Source organism: Phocoena phocoena, chromosome 10, assembly GCF_963924675.1.
Source record: "Phocoena phocoena chromosome 10, mPhoPho1.1, whole genome shotgun sequence".
Taxonomy (NCBI): Eukaryota; Metazoa; Chordata; class Mammalia; order Artiodactyla; family Phocoenidae; genus Phocoena; species Phocoena phocoena.
In genome coordinates this window covers 66,388,223-66,403,090 of record NC_089228.1, presented here as the reverse complement: position 1 = coordinate 66,403,090, position 14,868 = coordinate 66,388,223, and positions in this window count along the sequence as shown.

Sequence of the window (14,868 nt, the reverse complement as noted above, 5' to 3'; positions counted from 1 at the left end):
AACTACTAGAGCTAATCAATGAATTTGGTAAAGTTGCAGGATAAAAAATTAATGCACAGAAATCTCTTGCATTCCTATACACTAATGATGAAAAATCTGAAAGAGAAATTAAGGAAACTCTCCCATTTACCATTGCAACAAAAAGAATAAAATACCTAGGAATAAACCTACCTAGGGAGACAAAAGACCTGTATGCGAAAACTATAAGACATTGATGAAAGAAATTAAAGATGATACCAACAGATGGAGAGATATACCATGTTCTTGGATTGGAAGAATCAATATTGTGAAAATGACTATACTACCCAAAGCAATCTACAGATTCAATGCAATCCCTATCAAATTACCAATGGCATTTTTTACAGAACTAGAACAAATCATCTTAAAATTTGTATGGAGACACAAAAGACCCCGAGTAGCCAAAGCAGTCTTGAGGGAAAAAAATGGAGCTGGAGGAATCAGACTCCCTAACTTCAGACTATACTACAAAGCTACAGTAATCAAGACAATATTGTACTGGCACAAAAACAGAAACATAGATCAATGGAACAAGATAGAAAGCCCAGAGATAAACCCACGCACCTGTGGTCAACTAATCTATGACATAAGAGGCAAAGATATACAATGGAGAAAAGACAGTCTCTTGAATAAGTGGTGCTGGGAAAACTGGAAAGCTACATGTAAAAGAATGAAATTAGAACACTCCCTAACACCATACACAAAAATAAACTCAAAATGGATTCGAGACCTAAATGTAAGACCGGACAGTATAAAACTCTTAGAGGAAAACACTCTTTGACATTAATCACAGCAAGACCTTTTTTGATCCACCTCCTAGAGTAAAGGAAATAAAAACAAAAATAAACAAATGGGACATAATGAAACTTAAAAGCTTTTGCACAGCAAAGGAAACCATAAACAAGACGAAAAGACAACCCTCAGAATGGGAGAAAATATTTGCAAATGAATCAACGGACAAAGGATTAATTTCCAAAATATATATACAGCTCATGCAGCTCAATATTAAAGAAACAAACAACCCAATCCAAAAATGGGCAGATGACCTAAATAGACATTTCTCCAAAGAAGGCATACAGATGGCCAAGAAGCACATGAAAAGCTGCTCAACATCACTAATTATTAGAGAAATGCAAATCAAAACTACAATGAGGTATCACCTCACACCAGTTAGAATGGGCATCATCAGAAAATCTACAAACAACAAATGCTGGAGAGGGTGTGGAGAGAAGGGAACCCTCTTGCACTGTTGGTGGGAATGTAAATTGATACAGCCACTACGGAGAACAGTATGGAGGGTCCTTAAAAAACTAAAAATAGAGTTACCATATGACCCAGCAATCCCACTACTGGGCATATACCCAGAGAAAACCATAATTCAAAAAAATACATGCACCCCAGTGTTCATTGCAGCACTATTTACAATAGCCAGGTCATGGAAGCAACCGAAATGCCATCGACAGATGACTGGATAAAGAAGATGTGATACATATATACAATGGAATATTACTCAGCCATAAAAAGGAACGAAATTGGGTCATTTGTAGAGATGTGGATGGATCTAGAGACTGTCATACAGAGTGAAGTAAGTCAGAAAGAGAAAAACAAATATCATATATTAACGCATATATGTGGAATCTAGAAAAATGGTACAGATGAACTGGTTTGCAGGGCAGAAATTGAGACACAGATGTAGAGAACAAACATATGGACACCAAGGGTGGGAAAGCGGCGTGGGGTGGTGGTGGTGGGGTGATGAATTGGGAGATTGGGATTGACATATATACACTAATATGTATAAAATGGATGACTAATAATAACCTGCTGTATAAAAAAATAAATAAAATTCAAAAATAAAAAACTAGAGGGACTTCCCTGGTGGCACAGTGGATAAGACTCCGTGGTCCCACTGCAAGGGGCCTGGGTTCGATCCCTGGTCAGGGAACTAGATCCCACATGCATGCAGCAACTGAGAGTTCGCATGCCACAACTAAGGAGTCCGCCTGCCACAACTGGGACCAGGTACAACCAAGGAAATAAATAAATAAACAAATATTAAAAAAAAAAACAAAAAACAGAGTCATTGACACAGAGAACAAATAGATGGTTGCCAAAGGGGTGGGGGGTGGAGGGAATGAGTGAAATAGGTAAAGGGAATTAAGAGGTACAAACTTCCGGTTTCAAAATAAATGAGTCATGGGGATGAAATGTACAGTGTGGGGAATATAGTCAAAAATTATGTGATATCTTTGTATGGTGACAGATGGTAACTTATTGTGGTGAGCACTTTGTAATGCATAGACATATTGAATCACCATGTTGTACACCAGGAACTAATATAGTGTTGTAGGTCAATTATACTTCAAAACAATTATTACTGGAGTGGTATTAGCAAGAAGGGCAATGCATTAGGTACTAACTCTTTCAAGGAATCAGAAGAACCAACCAAGGGTCAGTAGATGCCTGCAACAATAGTTCTGTTAAATAGCATAAGATTTAAAGCTAGGAGTTTGGGGAAAGCGAAGGATCATTTTCTGGAAGCAAAGCAAGTAGGTCAATCTTGGCCCAGTGGCAGGAGGAGTGAAGGAGAGAAGACAGTCACCATTTGAGCTAGTGGTGGGGAAAGCAGTGTCACCAGGGAGATCCAGTTTTCCGGAAGATCTAGAAGATGAAGGAACTGTCCACAGAAGACAAATCCTAGGGCCCTTCTCATGCCTGAGTTTGGAGGGGCTTGGTGAAGGGTTTTAGTAGTTAGGGGGCAGGAGACAGGATGAAAGAAGGGGAAGCAGGGCCAGATGGGGATTAGATGCAAGGACGAGGCTGACCAGGGACCATAAACAGGGATTAAGGGTGTAATGAGATTAGTCCTGGCATCTGCAGCAGAGCAGTGGTGAGGCTGAGTGGCTGGTGAGGCTGTCTGGGAGAAAAGTAGTGCAGAGAAGTATGTATACGCATACCACGCCGAAACAATCTGGTATATGCTGGGGAGGGGTTGTCTTGCCGGGTGTATGCAGTAATCTAGGCTGCTTACCCTTCAAGTCCAGCTAAGGACGTGGGGAAGATGGGGTTTTCCAGAACTCTGACACTTACCAACACTTTTCCAAGAATGGTCAAGAAATTGATGAAAAATTCAGTGAAAGAGAAGAGAGCACAAGACCAGATACCAACATAGATTTGATTTAAAATGTAGCAATGGCGAAATTTCAATTTGGTGAGGAAAGAATGGTACTTTATTTAATAAGTGTTGCTGGGACTTCCCTGGTGGTCCAGTAGTTAAGACTCCCACTCCCAATGCAGGGGGCCCGGGTTCTATCCCTGGTCAGGGAACTAGATCCTGCATGCCACAAGTAAAAAAAAGAGAAAAAAGATCCCGCATGCTGCAACGAAGATCCCGCACGTGGCAACGAAGATCCCACATGCCACAACTAAGACCCAGCGCAGCCAAATAAATAAATATTTAAAAAAAAATAGGGGCTCCCCTGGTGGCGCAGTGGTTAAGAATCCACCTGCCATTGCAGGGGACACGGGTTCGAGCCCTGGTCCAGGAAGATCCCACATGCCGTGGAGCAATTAAGCCCGTGAGCCACAACTACTGAGCGCATGTGCCACAACTACTGAAGCTCACGTGCCTACAGCCCGTGCTCCGCAACAAGAGAAGCCATGGCAATGAGAAGCCCATGCACCACAACGATGAGTAGCCCCTGCTCGCCGTAACTAGAGAAAGACCGTGTGCAGCAGTGAAGACTCGATGCAGCCAAAAATAAATAAATTAATTAAATAAAATTTTTAAAAAACTGATCAGCAAAAAATAAATAAATAAGTGTTGCTGACTCAACTGGGATCCCACCAGGAAGAAAATGAGGTAGAACCCCTATCTCTCACCATAGTGAAACAAAAAACAAATTTCAGATGGTTTAAATGTGTACATGTAAACAATATGCAGAATATATAAAAATATATTACAAAAAGCCTTTTATTTTATTTTAGGCCGTGCCTTGCAGCTTGCGGGATCTTGGTTCCCCAACCAGGGACTGAACCCAGGCCACGGCAGTGAAAGTGTTGAGTCCTAACCCCTGGACCACCGAGGAATTCCCTCCAAAAAACCTTTTAAGCCAGACCAGGAAGACAGAAACTACAAGAGAAAAGGTCGACACATTTAATTACATTAAAATGGTAAATTGTTTATGGCTAAAGATACCTCAACCAAAGTCAAAGGGAATTAATAGAATAGGAAATCATTTGAAATCCATGTGAAAGACAAGTTAATATCTGTATTATACAAAGAGCTCCTGGGAATTCCCTGGTGGTCCAGTGATTAGGACTCAGCAGTTTCACTGCTGTGGTCCAGGTTCAATCCCTGGTTGGGGAGCTAAGATCACGAAAGCCATGTAGTGCGGCCAAAAAAAAAAAGAGCTCTGATAAAGTGATAAGAAAAAGACAAATAATCCACTGGAAAAAAGGAAAAGGGTAGAAATAGTTCCCAGAAGAGCAATCCAAGTGTCTAACAAGAATATGAAAAAATATTTAGTCCTACTAGTTGTCAGGGAAATGTAAATTAAAGTAATAGCGTGTTATCAGTTAATACCCACAGATCAGGACTTCCCTGGTGGTCCAGTGGTAAAGAATCCTCCCTATGATGCAGGCGACACCAGTTTGATCCCTGGGCAGGGAACTAAGATCCCACATGCTGCGGGGCAACTAAGCCCATGTGCCACAACTACTGAGCTCACACTCCTCAACCAGAGAGGCTGCGTGTCACAAACTACAGAGCCCACGCATCCTGGAGCCCACACGCCACAACCAAAGAGAAGCCCATGCTCTGCAACTAAGACCCGACGCAGCCAAAAATAAATAAATTAAATACCCACAGATCAACAAAAAAGAAAAACACAAATGACACTTATTGTTTGTGGGAATATGGGTTAAATGGCTCTACTCTCATTCATTTCTGGTGAAAAAGTGTTTCCTTACAGCCATTTGGGAAAACAATCTGGAAAGATCTATTAAAATTGAAATATACACACCCTTTAACCCAACAATTCATACCTGGGAATCAACCCACTTTAAAAATAAATAAAAACAAGAGCACATAAAGATGGATATGTGCAAGAATATTTATGGTAGCATTAGTCAAGGTGGTGAAAACAAAACAAGACAAAACTGAAAAACAAAAGGAATGCACCTTAATAAGGCAATGAGTGAATAAATGGTGGTGCATCCATGTTGCAGAATATTATACAGCCATTAACAAGGAGGAATTTAGCACTATGCTAATTGATGTGAAGGGTTAAGTCAAATAAGCAAGAAGAAGAGATATGTATATAACATGGTCACACTTTTATATAAAAATAGTGACAAAAATAATCCTATACATCAGGGGTCCGCGGCCTGTTAGGAACCGAACCGCACAGCAGGAGGTTAGTAGCAGGCAAGCAAGCAAAGCTTCATCTGCCACTCCCCATCACTCCCATTACCGCCTGAACCATCCACCCCACCACCACCACCCCGTCCATGGAAAAATTGTCTTCCACGAAACCGGTCCCTGGTGCCAAAAGTTGGGGACCACTGCTATATATGTTCCAGGTTTTTTAAGTGTGATTCTATCAACAGGTGGAAAGTCTAGAAGGACACATACCAGAGTTTTAACAGTGGTTTTCTGGGGAAGAAAAGTCAAAATGATAAATAAGTAAAAATTTTAAAAGAAAAAAGGCATCTATAATAATAACCATTTTTCCAACTTTTTGTAAACTAACACATTTGGTGTGTGTAAATGCACAGAGAGGCAAATGAAGGGACAAGCACCAATGTTATAATGGTGGATTTTCTCAGGGTTGGGGGATTTCAGGTGATTTAAATTTTCTCTTTTTCTTTTCAACATGCTTAAATTTTTACAATGATCAACATTACTTTCTTCTTCATTGAGGGAAAAAATGTTGTGTATGTGGGTATGATCAACAAATCTTGGTATGGGATTGGCATTATGGGATAGGAAGAGGATGGAGCCAAGGAAACTCAATTACCCTCCACTCCCTGGTACCCTCCATCCCCTTATTCCCTCCATTCCCTGGTGCCCTCCATCCCATGGTACCCTCCATTCCCTGGTGCCCTCCATCCCCTTATTCCCTCCATTCCCTGGTGCCCTCCATCCCATGGTACCCTCCATCCCTTGGTACCCTCCATCCTATGGTACCTTCCATTCTCTGGTATCCTCCACCCCCTGGTACCCTCCATTCCCTGGCACCCTCCATTCCCTGGTACCCTCCATTCCCTGGTACCCTCCATTCCCTGGCGCCCTCCATCCCCTGGTACCCTCCATCCCATGGTACCTTCCATTCCTGGTGCCCTCCATCCCCTGGTACCCTCCATCCCTTGGTACCCTCCATCCCATGGTACCCTCCATTGACTGGCACCCTCCATCCCCTCTGCCTGCTTGTTCCCTTCAATCACTCATCACAGTCAGTAAGTAGCTTGTTAGAAGGGAGGAGGGGAGAGCAGGAAAATGTGATGTCATGGGCACCCAGGGAGAGAGCATGTAAAATGAAGGAGTGCCAAGAGCTTCAAATGCTGCAGAGAAGGCAGGTAAGACAAAGACTGAAACTGTCCCTGCAATTTAGTGACAGGGAAGTCTAAAGACCTTGAGTAGAGCAGATTTAGTGGCATTTAGGCACCAGAGGCCACCCTGCAGAGGTGAGGGAGCATGAGGGAGCCAAGAGAAAAAGTCCGCTTGGTAGATCAGAAGGACACAGGGGTGGGTAAGGATGATTTGAATTAGATGTCAATTTTAAAATGTGTGAGGGGCTACATGGTTTTTCAAATTTATTTAGACATACACAAACATAAAAAGTTGAAATCATAGGTGTAGACAACCCCTTCTGAAAGTGTGGCTGTGAGTGGGATAAAAATGTAATGGCAGGACCTTGAGGGGATTAGCAGGCTTACTCCAAGAGAGAGAGACTTGAGCCTGTTCATCAGCTTATGGGATGGGGCCAGTTGGGAGGGGGATGGGACTGAATACGTTTGAAAAGAGACCATGAGGGGAGCCCCAGAGAGGCCCATGTTCCCAGGCCTGGCTGCACATCAGAATCACTGGGCCCACCCAGAACTACTCATTCAGACTCTCCAGAGGCTGAGCCAAAAAATCTGGACTTTAAATAAGACACTTGAAGAGCATTAAAAAATATAGCAATTATCTAGGAATAAATTTAACAAAAGAGGGAATTCCCTGGTGGCGCAGTGGTTAGGAATCCGCCTGCCAATGCAGGGAACATGGGCTTGAGCCCTGGTCCGGGAAGATCCCACATGCCACAGTGCAACTAAGCCCATGCGCCACAACTACTGAGCCTGTGCTCTAGAGCCCATGAGCCACAACTACTCAGCCCGCACACCACAACTACCAAAGCTCGCATACCATAGAGCCCATGGGCCGCAACTACTGAGCCCGTGTGCTGCAACTACTGAAGCCTGCGCGCCTAGAGCCCGTGCTCTGCAACAAGAGAAGCCACCGCAATAAGAAGCCCAAGCACCGCAACGAAGAGTAGCCTCCGCTCGCCACAACTAGAGAAAGCCCGCGCACAGCAATGAAGACCCAATGCAGCCAAAAAAAAAAAAAATTAACAAAAGATGTGCAAAACACATTATAGAGAAAAAATTTTTTAATTAACTGAATAAATGTATGTGTGTGAGTATACGCATGAGTGGACACACACACACACACACACACACACACACACTCACACCATGTTTGAAGACTGGAAGACAAACTTCCAGGATGCAAACTTCTAGTCATAAGATTAATAAGTTTTGGGGATGTAATGTACAGCATGGTGATTATAGTTAATAATACCCTATTACATACTTGAAATTGCTAAGAGAGTAGATCTTAAATGTCCTCACCACACAAAAGAAATGGTAATTATGTGACTGGTTGGAGTGTTAGCTAATGCTATGGTGGTAAGCATTTTGCAATTTATAAATGTATTAAATCATCACATTGTATACCTTAAAAATACAGTGTTATACATCAATTATATCGCAATAAAGCTGGAAAAAAAACAAATTTTGTTAGGTCTCCCCCATCTTATATCTTCTCTTCTTAATATGCGCACATTTGAAAAAAAAAAGAATTAGAAGACTCATTTTTGAACAATGTACTGATCTGTAGATTCAATGCAATCAAATCAAAATCCTCATGATCCTCATGGTTTTTTTTTTTTTTTTTTTTTTTGGTAGAATGTGACAGGTTGATTCTAAAATACATATGGACGGGGCTTCCCTGGTGGCACAGTGGTTAAGAATCTGCCTGCCAATGCAGGGGACACAGGTTCGAGCACTGGTCCGGGAAGATGCCACATGCCACGGAGCAATTAAGCCCATGAGCCACAACTACGGAGCCCGCGCGCCTAGAGCCTGTGCTCCACAACAAGAGAAGCCACCCCAATGAGAAGCCTGTGCACCGCAACGAAGAGTAGCCCCCACTTGCTGCAACCAGAGAAAAGCCCACGTGCAGCAACAAAGACCCAACGCAACCAATATAAATTAATTAATTAAATTTATAAAATAATATGGCGATGAAATGGCCAAGAATATCTTCCTAAATATATATATACATATATAGGAATATCGCTCTACTAAATATCAAACTTCATAAAAGTACAGTGATTAGGAGAGGGTAGTATTTTTGCAAGGATAGACAGACTGAAGAAAAGACTAGAAGCTGACACCGAGATGGACACAAGCTGTGATTTATGTAGCACGAAAGAGTGCAGGGAAAGATGAGCCTTTTCGATAAACAGATTGAGTGTTCATATAGGGAAAAAATGAAACTCGACCCTTACCTCACACCATAGTGGGATCATAAAGACAATAAAAGATTAGAATAAAGAACAATAAAGATTATAAAAGGCGATAGAAGGTGAAAGAAAAGTTTGAGGATGAAAGCCTCAGGGTGGTGACAGATTACTTTTCCCGATACAAAAGCACCAACCTTAAATGAAAAGTCTGACAAATTTGGCTTCATTAAGATTAATAAATAATTCCATTTGTACAACATTCTAAAACAGGCAAAACTGGGACTTCCCTGGTGGTCCAATGGTAAAGAGTCCGCCTTCCAATGCAGGGGACACAGGTTCGATCCCTGGTCAGGGACCTAAGATCCCACATGCTGCGGGGTAACTAAGCCCATGCACCACAACTACGGAGCTCACATGTCTCAACGAGAGAGCCTGCACGCCCCAAACTACAGAGCCCACATGACCTGGAGCCCACACACCACAACAAGAGAGAGAAAAACCCACACGCCACAACTAGAGAGAAGCCCGCACACCACAACGAAGAGTCCCCATGCCGCAATGAAAGATGCCACATGACGCAACGAAGATCACGTGTGCTGCAACTAAGACCCAACGCAGCCAAAAAAATAAATAAAATAAATATTAGAAAATAACTGCAAATATTAAAGAAGAGAGGTACTTCTTTAAAAAATAAATAAATAAAACAGGCAAAACTACCCCATAGTGTCTAGGAAAGCATGCTCAGGCTGAAAATGATCAAGAGAAGCAAGAATGAGATTGCACAGAAGTCAGGGTGGTGGTTCCGTGTAGGGGAGGAGGGGCTGAGGCTTTGAGTCGAACCACATTCTTTTTTTTTTTTTTTTTGGCCAAACCGTCTTAGTTCCCCAACCAGGGACTGAACCCACGACCCCCTGCATTGGAAGGGCAGAGTCTTAACCACTGGACCACTGGGGAAGTCCCCAGTGTTCTCCTTCTTGACCTTGATGAGGTTACAATGGGAGTTGGCTTTGTAATAATACATTAACTTATACATTTATGTTTTACGCTTTTTTCTGTATCTATAAAGGTTTTAAGGGAAAAATCCCACTTCCCGTGTGATTCTGATGAGCAACCACATCTAGGCACCCCTCATCTAGAGCCTCAATAGAGTGGCAGTGTAATAGCCACGTCTGTTTCAGGTGATAGAATCTAATCCTGACTCACAGATCTCAGACATCAACTCACAAATCTGAAAAACCCAGGGTAGTTTCAGGAATGGTTGGTTCCAGATACTCCAACGAGATTATTAGGAACCTCCCCTCTTTGCTCGGCTTTCCTCCTTATCCTGCAGGCTCTCGACCCCAGGACAGCCCTCACAAGTCCAGGCTAAGTTCTGCAAGGTGAGCCACATGAGCAGAAAGAAAACGTCCCCTTCTCTGGCGTCTCAGCAATAGTACTGGGTTAGCTCTCCCTGGACTGAACAGGGTCACAGGCCCACCCCTGACCAATTGATGTGGCCAAGAATCTGAAGTATGATTGCCCAGATGTGAGGGTAGAGTCAGCCTCACCTGAATCATATTACCCATATGGGAGAGAAAATGAAGTTTCCTCCAAGGAATAAGTGGGTGTCATTACCAACAGAAAAGGGAAAAGATGCTTGGGCAGAACAATAGGGATCAATGGGCTAGAAGCCCCAGTGGGGTCAGGGGAGAGGTGTGGTAGAGGAAAGTGGGCAGGGGTTGGGGGAGGTGATTGTCACTAAAGAGTGGGACGTCTGAATTGTAATTTCAGAGGTGGAGCAGTTTCGGGTGATGACAGGGTCCAAGGTGTGGCCTTGGTGGCGGGTGGCAGGGCTGTCAAGGAGCCAAGACCCCAGGGTGTTGGAGGCTCGAGAGCTCATGCCCAAGTCTTCATTAGTAAGGGTGGAACCCTAATAAAATGTGGGCACATGTGACTCAGTCTCAGAATGGCATCTGACACAAGAAATACAACCCAATAGCCCAAAGTAATTAACAAGCAATTTCATTCTTTAGTCACACCTCTCAAGGGATTTAAAGGGAGTCAAATACATAGTTCAAGGCCACACTAATTAAAATTTCCTCATGCCCTGGAGCTACTCAATCTATCTCCCACCAAAAATAAAAATAAAGTGATCAAAAATGCTCCTAGTCCATACCCAGCTCAACTCAGCCACTTTCCCACATGGAAGAATCAGGCTTCTTTAGGAAGGGAAGATGGAGGGAGGAGAAATTGGACCAATAATTACAGGACTCTTTTATGTTTTTGGGGGTGGGGGCACATGTCTATGCCAGCCTCTCACTGACCATTTTTGCCCCATCACAAGGAGAGTGACCTAGAAGGTACGTAAAAACAGCCACTGGGAGGGCCGCCACGAGGTGCCACAAAATGAACAGGAGTTTTTACACTTGTGGTCTCCAAACCCACCCCTCTCTTTGTGAGCCTCCATCTCAGAACCTGGAATTAATGTTGAATAAGCAGGAACAATCACGGCAGAAGCTCAAGCAGGAGCCACTTTCTCCTCTCAATAACAGACCTAGTAGGTTTTTAAATTTACTTTAACAATAAACATGGACTTGTTTTATTCAGTATAATAAATCGAGAATTAACATTTTGTTTGTTTGTTTCTTTGTTCTGGCTGTGTGTGTGGCTTGCGGGGATCTCAGTTCCCCGACCAGGGATCGAACCCAGGCACCCTACAGTGGAAGCACAGAGTCCTAACCACTGGACTGCCAGGGAATTCCCCAAGAATTAACATTTTGAGGAAAATCATTCTGAGGCTGTCAATGACACTGGTCAATTCTGGATCTTCGACTTTAAGTCTAACAAGCGGTAATGCAAATTTAAATAATAATGAAGTACTATCTCTCACCCATTAAACAGGAAAAAAAGTCAAATAATAAAACCCCAAATTGGTGAAGTCATTGGGAAAAAAGTACATCCATACATTATTAGTACAATCCTTTTTGAGGAGAGAGGTGATCTGACAATACTCATCAAATTCCGTATAATATTTATTCATAAAATCATACAAAAGATGAAGAAAATCACACACCTTCTCATGCTTCACCACTATCAACCCTCCAGGGCTGGGCATAGATTGTCTTTTTTTTTCTGACTTTTTGTATTCTAGTAAAATACACATAAAATTAACCATCTTAACCATCTTAACTGTACAGTTCAGTGTAAGTACGTTCATATTATTGTGCAACCATCTACCTCCAGAACCATTGTCATTTGGCAAAACGGAAACTCTGTAGCCATTAAACAATAACTCCCCATTGCCCCCTCCCCTCAGCCCCTGGAAACCACCATTCTACTTTCTGCCTCTATGAATTTGACTATGTTAGGTACCTCTTATAAGTGGAATCATACAGTATTTGTCTTCTTGTGATGGGCTTATTTCATTTAGCATAATACCCTCAAAGTTTACCCATGTGGTAGCATATGTCAAAATTCCCTTCCTTTTTAAGGCTGAATAATAGTACATTTTATGTATACACCACATTTGCTTATCCATTCATCTGTTGAAGGACACTTGGGTGGCATCCACCTTTTAGCTATTGTGAATAATGCTGCTATGAACATGGGTGCTCAAATATCTCTTCAAGGTCCTACTTTTAACTCTTTGGGGCATATACCCAGAAGTGGAATTGCTGGGTCATGTGCTATATTGTCTCGTCTTTTGGGGGGTATGGCCTGGCTTCCGAATTAGAGGGTATTAAGAGGTTGGAGGGGATTCGCTGTGTGATCTTGGGCAGGTTACTTTCCCTCTCTGAGAGCAGATTCATGTTTCCAAACAGGAACTTTTGTTAACCACACACATTCCCAAGCCCATTTTCCTGGGAGATTCTAATTCAGTGCCTGTCCTGGGACCCAGGAATTCTGAATTTTTTTAAAAGAGCCTCAGGTGATTTTTATCATCATACAGGTTTGGGGATCACAGGGCCCGAGGAATTCCAAAGGCCACTGTAGCTGTGACTATGACTTCAGTGGTTAAGAGAGTAATGTGGAGTCCTACTGACTGGGTTAAATTCCTGGTCGCCAGTTACCAGCACCACCTCCATTTCATCCCCTAAAGGAGGGTAATGGCGCCTACCACAGGACTGTTGCATTAAGTAAATGGAAGTGAAAGAAAATAAAGATTTAGCATTTACCTAGTACTCAAAAAAGTTCTCGAAAATCTTTGCGTTATTCCCAGTGGTCCTCTCCTTCAGCCTGGCTGGCCCTCCCGCAGCGGGTAGGTTCCTGTCGCCACCTGGTGGTAAGACTAAGTCAGTGCATTCACACAGCCTTTCCCCCAGTCCCCCACCCAACTCTGCCCCAACTCCCCCCCTGCCCATTCCATCCCAAGCTCACCCTACTCAGAAGCCTCAAGTCCCTCCGTAAGGGTGGAAGACCAAGGCAGGACGGCCTGAGGTCTGAGGGTCCCAGCAGCCCCGAGAGTCCATTCCACAGCCTCAACCTAGTGATGGTGAGTCATTGGCACAGCTCTGCCTCCCTGGATGGTCCTGCACAGGCTGGTCTGTCCTGCCCCCTCCTTAATGGTAAGGATGGAGCTGAGTACCAGCTCTGTGCTGGGGGCCTTACAGACATTGTCTCATTCAGCCCTCACATAAAGTAGAGGGACTTATACCGTTTCCACAGATAAGGAAATTGAGGCTCAGAGAAGTTAAGTGACTGGCACACAGTCACACAGCTTGCAATGGCAGAGCCAAGTCTCAAACCCAGGTGGATCTTAAACCACGGCTATTTCTACCAAGCTACAAGGCCTCTAAACTAGTGATTCCCCACCTTGGCCGGACATTTAATTCACCTGGGGAACCTTAACGACTACTAATGCCTGGGCTCCACCCCAGAGATTCTGGTTAATTGGTCTGGGATATGGCTTGAGCACTGGGGTTTTGTGAAGTTCCCCTAAGTATTCTTGTGGGCAGCCAGTGAGAACCACTGCTCTAAATTCACCCATTCTGGGCTTCCCTTGTGGCGCAGTGGTTGAGAGTCCGCCTGTCGATGCAGGGGACACGGGTTCGTGCCCCGGTCCAAGAAGATCCCACATGCCGCGGAGCGGCTGGGCCCGTGAGCCATGGCCGCTGAGCCTGCGCGTCCGGGGCCTGTGCTCTGCAACGGGAGAGGCCACGACAGTGAGAGGCCCGCGTACCGCAAAAAAAAAAAAAAATTCACCCATTCTGTTTTCTGTTTCTTGGGGCTCTGGGGGTAATGGCAAACTTCCCATAAGTGATCTGAACCGAGGTGTTCCGCTTCCGCCAGCCTCACAGATGAAGTGGAGGGCGAGAGTGCCATGTGACAGTCCAAGCCTGGAGTAGAAGTCCAGGTTCTACCGCAGGAAGGATAGTGGAAGGTGTGCTCCCAGGCGCGCCAGCACCCACTCTGGAGCGAGGCCTGATGATGTGGGGCCCCGCGTTCTGCTGCGTACTGGCTGTGTCCTTGGGCAAGTGACTGCACCTCTCTGTGAAGTTGCGGGTATGGAAAACATGTATGAAAGTAGCATCAACCGCATAAAATGGCTGAGTATTAAATGAGCTAATTAAGAGAAAACCCACTTAGAACAATGCCCGGAACCCAGCAAGCTCTCAATAAATGTTACAACTACTGCTGCTGCTATTATTATTATTCCTGGCTCTGACAATAGCTCCCCGTGTGGACTACTCACCAATTGATCAGGAGCAGCAAAAACCCTCTCCCGTTTTATAACTACTATTCTCTCAAATCAAAAACAGAGCCCCGCCCAGAGGCGGGCACATGACTCGAGCTGGCCAATCAGAGTACCTCCATTCTCAGACTTAAACCGACAGATCCAGGGGTAAGCAAGTGACCAAGTAGAGCCAGTCAGGCCCCCACCTGGGGGAACTGATGTGGTCAGGGAGCCATCAGAGGTCACCTTTCCTGCTAACGCAGAGGAAAGCAGAGTGAGAGACTTGGGGACTCCTTTTGAGCCCCTGGGTACAGCCATGCCTGAGGTGAGACTGCGTCTAGCTGGCCCAGTTGAGGGGCCAATCAGTTCCCTTTTGAGCTTATGCTAGTTTGCACTGTACTTCTGTCA